The 7111-nt window shown below is 29.4% G+C and overlaps 1 long non-coding RNA gene across 1 annotated transcript; it reads right to left on the bottom strand.

Annotated features, from left to right (window-relative positions):
• Positions 1-49: 49 nt before the first annotated feature.
• Positions 50-3284, bottom strand: LOC102667100 (uncharacterized). Its single transcript, XR_417426.4, has 2 exons — positions 864-3284; positions 50-135 (listed from the first exon to the last, which is right to left on the bottom strand). It is a non-coding gene; the product is annotated as an uncharacterized lncRNA (long non-coding RNA).
• Between the last annotated feature and the right edge of the window lie 3827 nt (positions 3285-7111).

A 7111-nucleotide genomic window follows, 5' to 3' on the forward strand; every position in this document is an offset into this window, starting at 1 on the left:
TGTTGATCATTGTATAATTTCTGGCAGTGGTTGTTGTTGGGTTGTCGGGTCGTGGAAAACTTCTCTTCTTCCACCTTCTACAATGAACCTCCTAGTTTCAGTATGAATTTTCTGCTTGTCACTATTTGCTGGTATCTGCTTCAGAAAACTATGAAATTAAGATTGAGAAATATAAGATAGATGGAAATTGAAATTAAACTGCTACTTCAGGACAATTATTGAAATTAATTGAAAACTCAGTCTAGATGAGGTTATAAGGTACATATCAATTCAGATCAAAGTATCCTTTCTTAAAGCAATTTAACTTAACCGAAGATGATATGTTAGCTTCATGAAGAAATATGTGAATAATCCTATTATAACATCTCTAAGAATATCAAATTTTATTGTGATTCATAATTGATTTCGTTATCTAAGAGTTGAAATTCCTTGCGTTTTTCTTTAAAAAGAATTCAATTTAGAAGAACGAAATCCATCTTAAATATAGCAATCTAAGTCAGAATTTCTCATATGGATCAATATGAGAAGAACACATGACAAAGATATTTCTTACTGAGCAACTGTTAGACATATTACACAATGAATTGAATCATATTCTATTGTGATCGATTTGGAGGGGATTAGAGAGGCTAAAATAATTAACATTAACGAAGGAAAAAACCTAAGAGAATAACAAATGCAACTAAGTAACAACTCTTGAATCCACAATTAGTGGGGTGCACCGACTACTATGTGATTATTCAATGCAAACACACTGTAAGATCAAGTTTAACATCGAAAACGTGCATAATTGAAGAGGCTTATACATAAACCCTAGATGTAGATGATATATATATGCAGTGAAAACAAACACGAATACCTACCACTGTTTGATTTCATGCAAATTATGGTGAAGGACGAATTGTGCACCTTACTTTTGATGTCAATCTGGAACAACCCTATTTATCAAGGTTTCAAACTTGTGTATTGGAAATTTGATTGCGTAGAATAAATTGGTTAAGTTAAGCCCGCAGCTTGGAGAAAAGGAAGATGCCGGAATGGAACCGACCACGCCGCACTGAAAGATAAAGCAATGGCACATAGGGGGCCACGTGAGATATTACCCTATTGGTCAAATAAATTTGGAAGTCTACATCTTATCATTTTATGGTCAGGCATGATGGACAATGATTTCTTCATTGATAATGGTAGTTAGGAGGGGATTAGGGTTGATATTTCTTGGTATTCTATTCTCATTGATCCATTTGCCAAAATTAGAAAAAGTAAAAAGTTTTTTTCAAAATTAATTGTTTTGATGTCTTAATTGTTAAGAAATTTAACTCAATTTGAGAAGATTATATAAATTATTATTGTTAACTTTTGAAGCTGTCTTCAATTCCGATAAGAAAGAAATGTACGAGTTGCTCTTCCTCTATGTAAACGTTATGTAAAAGTAATTATCTATGCTAAAGCTAGCATGACGCATAAGATTGTAAATGTGAAAGAAAGAGTGTAAGGAAAATGTTTGATGGGAAATTAATTTGTTTCTCTAAGACAAAGGAACACAACTAATAACCTCAATGGACCATTTGCTACACGCTTCAAAAAGCGGCTAGCACACTTTATCGACAACTACAAAAGATTTGGTTACTGAAACGCATCACATGGGGGGCCATAGAAGCAAGACAAAATAGCATCAAAGAAAACGTCGTTCTTATTAACAGCAAAGCCTTATAAATTAAATAAATAAATTTTCCTTTTTTAAAAAAAAGCCTTATAAATTTCTGCATGCGTTCTGTTTGTTACTACACTCTGAGATATTTTCTAAATGTTTTTCGTTATACATTGATCTTGAAATTTTTTAAAAAGAAATTAACAGTAAAAGAATGATAAGTTATAACTATCTCCATTGGCATAATTTTTTTAATAGTGAAAATTAAATTGTTAGTATACATATTGTTGGTTTCTATAATAAAAATATGATGCATATATCACTGAAATTATTACATTAATTTTTATTGCACAGGATTATATCCACAAAAGAAAATCTAACATCTATCTATTAGTACACGACATTTGATTTTTTTTCTTAATACTATTTTAGGAAAACTAAATTTCCACATTTTACAAATCCTCTCATACGCTTTGGAATGAGACAATGAAAAGATGAAAGGAAGTGAACGGAATAAGAGATAAAAATGGAGAGAGAGAGAGAGAACAAAAACACGGGAAAGCATCACATGGGAGAGGAAACAGAAGAAACCCACTTTAGATAAGTCATTTAGCTAGTAAGATTCAAAAGTTGTGGTGTCTAGTCCGAGAGAATTGTCAAGTCTTTGTGTATGATAGTTGATAACTACTTTGGACAATGTAAAGCTACATATATAGGTGAGGGACCAACATATGATCGATGTTATCTTTTACGACACTCACTTAGGACCACACAATACTATTGCAGAGAGATATGCATGGGGGCAACTTGCGATAATTTTTCTGTTAGAAGCTAACATCTGACACCCACACAAGTGGATTAATTAATCAACGCATGTCTTTCATCAGAAGAAAGTTAATTAGTGAGAAGATACAGAAACGTATGCAAGTTTTCTTCTCTTCTTCATTTGTCAAAGACGATTTGGAATTGGTGTAGTCTTCACCAATGCAAGAAACTGGAGGAGGTAGATGTATACCAACTTCCAAACCCTAAAATTTCCCCCAGGCACGAGTGTAAATGAAGAAAATTTTCACTGAATTTTCCTTCATTAATTGATTTTCAAACATTGGACAACCCTGAAACATGCAGAAAGTGATGAGAACCGATATGGTTGGATTAAGAGAGAAACAGAGAATTTAAGGAGTTATAGAATACCCCAAATACCAAACCAGGTCCTTGTTAATTGTTAATTTACACGATTTTGTATATTATTAAAAATAATCTATAAATAATATAAGTCATAAATTAATTCTATTGCTTCAATTCCACATCACAAATACACATGACATGGAAAACCCTAAGACAACTTGTGCACTAACAAACCAAAAACTCTAAGTAACTATATATCAGCCATAGAATTGCAGATAGAAGCTTCAGCATCTACTTATAGTATAGCATGTTTTAAAAATAAGTTGAGAACTGAGGAATCAAATTTGTAATGTTAAAGTTATAACTATTAATTTCTTAAAATCACTTTCGTGAAAAATTACATACGAAAAAGCACGATATTTGTTAGTAATATTTTAAAAAATGGTTTGATAATTATTGAATTGATAAAAGTATAGCGGTAAACTATTTTTTAATTAGTGTAACTGTAGTTGAATTTTAATTAATTAAATTGGTAGTAATTAAATTTATATTTTAATATCATATAATATTTTAATTAATTAATATAAATAAAAATATAAATAATAAACTAATTTAAATGATTAAATTACATATTTAATTAGATAAAACTAATAGTAATTGGCAAAATAATGTTTTATTATTTTAAAAATATTTTCTATTAAAACAAACATGAAAAGTTTAAAAATAAAATAAAAAACTGGTTTAAACCAGATTATTGCATCGTATTTTTTTTTTATCGAATTTCACTTGATTTTAAACCAATTTGACCGATTCTCATTCGTTTTGAGATGAACCGTTTTTATAGTTAATACACTAGTTACTAAACTTGTTTCCAATCAAATTGGCCAGTCCTATCTCATGTTTAAAACAATGCTGGTTAGACACTAAGAGAAGCTTCACATTTCATAACTGAAAGCTAACTAAAATGTTTTTTCTCTTTTTTTTGTTCTAAAAACAAAAACCATGATTAAAAAGGAAGGTAAATAAGACTACTGGAGTGAGTTAAAAAAAAGCTATCAAGTTCTACAGTATATGCAATATCTTCTTTATTAACGACAAATAAACTAAAAAAAAAAAAAGGATGATAAGAAGTTTAAGAGGAAAAAGGAGAAGAGTATAAGGAGAAGGAAGAAGACGAAGCAAGACAAAAACCAAGTTCGCCTATTCCTTTCTGAAAGGAGAAAGTAAAAGATTATTTTTTTAACTGTTGGAGATGTTCCTGAGAGAATCCCCACTTCCAGTGTTGTTATAAATTCGTGCATGTAGGAACACTCCTTCTGCTGCTACTTGTACCAGACCAGAGAGAGTGATATATAGACACACACAAAGAGAGGGACACATAGAAAAACCAAAAGGAAAATGAGTAGGGCTTGGATATGTTAAGAGTAAGAGAGACTCTAAATTAAGTAACAGGTAGTAGTACTGAGGGGCATCTCAAGAGGGGTTCTGAAAAAAAAACTAGTGATGACCAATAACCGAGTCACTGAAAATAGTACAATTATTGTCCAATAAATGGTCCACAGATTCATAAAAGAAGCCCTTGATCATAGCTCATGACTAATCGCTCTCACCTTTCTGAGTAGCCAGAATGCAGCAGTGTCTGTAGGCTCTAGCACTTGGCAGCTGTAACTTCATTGGTAGTGAATGAAAACTGAAAACACTTCAGAAACATTAATTAACTTTACTTTTTATTATGAGCTTAATCATAATAAGTGAAGTGAATTTTAATCCACTAGTTATAGTAGTTATTATATCTTATAATTAGTTAACTATTTATATGAATGAGCTGAATTTTAATTTAATAATTCAAAGTCACAAGGCAGAAGGTTCAGCTTGACAGAAGGAAGGAGCAGCTTATTATGATGTTTATTTAAAGACCCTTTTTAGGTATTCAGTCAGATGCTAGGGTTTGGTAAGGGAGAGACTGCAAGGAAAGAACCCCGGCTCTGAGATCGTAAGTATTGGTCATCTAGTTGATTAATAAACTCTTGTCCAATATTATATTTTGTAAAATAGCATTTACACGGCTTTTTTTAATTATAAATTTTATTATCATGATAAATTAAGTAAAGTAAAAGATATTTACAAATAAATAATTAGTGTATCCATTGGCATATATATCTAATAACAAATACATGGTATCTTTGTTAAATTTTTTTAATAATTTTTTTTAAGTTATACCAATTATATGATTTTTTTTATGGGTGAATACTATAAAACTTTTTTTAATTTTTTATTTTATACTGACCATGCATTGATTTTAAACAATTTTAAAAAAATCAGGAATTAAAATACTAATCATCAATCATAGGGACTTGGGTATTATAAGATGTCTAAACCCCACATCAAAAGGTATGAAATGTTCGATACAATTCTTAAGTAGTTTGGTTTTCCATTGACAGTTGGATTTTAGAGGGGTTTTCCAAGTATTTGACTGCTTATCAATTTATATCAAAGCTAGTTATTGATGTTAATTTTAGAAAGGGATACATCCGGAGGGATTAAACAAATAGACTGAGTAAAATGTTTATTGGAATATCTACTCTCAAAAGCGATAGTATATAAGGAACTTGTATTATATTAGCGGATGACTAAGTCATACACCCAGTAGTATGAGAAGTTCAATGAGTACTTAATAAATACCTTAGATCTTCCTCTTAACAGCTACCCTTTAAGGACAAAATTTCTCAAATATATACTTGATTGTTTTTCAATTAATCGACACTAATAATCTCAACAACAAATATATAATATATTTACTCCTCATCAAGTGATTCCACCGTAATTCAACTTTGATTTATCTATAAATGCCGCCATGAAATAACATTTACCTAACTGGTCAAGCCCTTGGACATAGGCACACCCCTGACATTATCCAATTATCATATTGATCTGTTCTTGGAAACTTTTGACAACAAAATTTATATAGAACTTTTTTAAGAATAAATAGTACCGGTAGTAGAATAAGTTAAAATAATAAATGTCATTATCCATTCTAACCGGCCTCTCATAAATGCAGAATATTATAGAAAATACAAAAAATGCAATTCCATGATATCAAACTACTTAAGAAATATATGTAACAAAAAAGAAAAAAAGAAAAAATATATATACCATTCTGTTGATATAATTGGAATTAGACTTGGATTCTCTAAGTTAGGTTTTTCAGTTGAATTTAATCATTGATGAAATTGGTAAATAGTACTTTGCACCTATAACATAGTAAAAAAGCTAATTAATAAAGGAATATATGTAATAAAAAAAATGCATAGTATTAGTATCCATTTACATATAGTGTTTATATTAATAGTTTAATTAAATTTTGTAAAACAAAAGACTATACTAATAAAAATAAACTTATCGCCTAACATTTTTTCCTTTTCGTTAATATTTTAATTATAATATATATATATATATATATATATATATATATATATATATATATATATATATATATATATATATATATCACAGTTAATTATTTTTTGTTTTTTTCTCTTCTGTTTTTCCTAGATCTGTCCCTGTCTGTTGTGGAAAAAGACGTTATATTTTCATGGATGATGTGTTACTTCAAAACTAGCTAGCAATCATTTGAGATTCTCTAATTTGCTGACTATACCGTTACTTATTTTTTTCAAAACCATTTTTATCGAACAGATTTAACCTAATAAACTAATAAATTAATTATATTTGTTATTCGTTAGAATGTGAATAGAATCATGAAATGGACGTTCACATCATCATGATCACGAGCATAACTGCTCTTTGTGGCTAGATAAATAACACTTCATTTGAATGGAAGATGAGTGAGAGGAAAGAAATAAAAGAATATAAGAATTTTAAAAGGATTTTAAATAGAAAATGTGTCATTTGAGTCAATGAAATTAATAAAATTCTTAAAAAGTTCAGGAGCTTATAAAGTAGTTCTATGTATATAATTTATAAGAAATGTAAGCATAATTAATGACAAATTTTCTAACCAGCAATAATTCAAACAATTCCATTTTATTCAAGACTTTTAATTTATATATGTTTTCCAGCTATTTTTATTCATTAAATAATTGTATGGTCTATATCTAAGAAAAGGATTTGAATCGTCTTATATACAACTGCTTGCAATTTCCACCATAAAAAAGTTTTTTTCTACAATAAAAAATACTATCATAAACACAAATTTTTGAAGTATGAAGGTAAGGATGAGGAACTGCATGTCATGCTCACGCAGTCAACATTTCGGACCGCAACAATTCAAATCCAAAGGAAACGTTGAACTCGAGTTATTGCCAGAGTATC

Source organism: Glycine max, chromosome 13 (genome assembly GCF_000004515.6).
Source record: "Glycine max cultivar Williams 82 chromosome 13, Glycine_max_v4.0, whole genome shotgun sequence".
Lineage (NCBI taxonomy): Eukaryota > Viridiplantae > Streptophyta > Magnoliopsida > Fabales > Fabaceae > Glycine > Glycine max.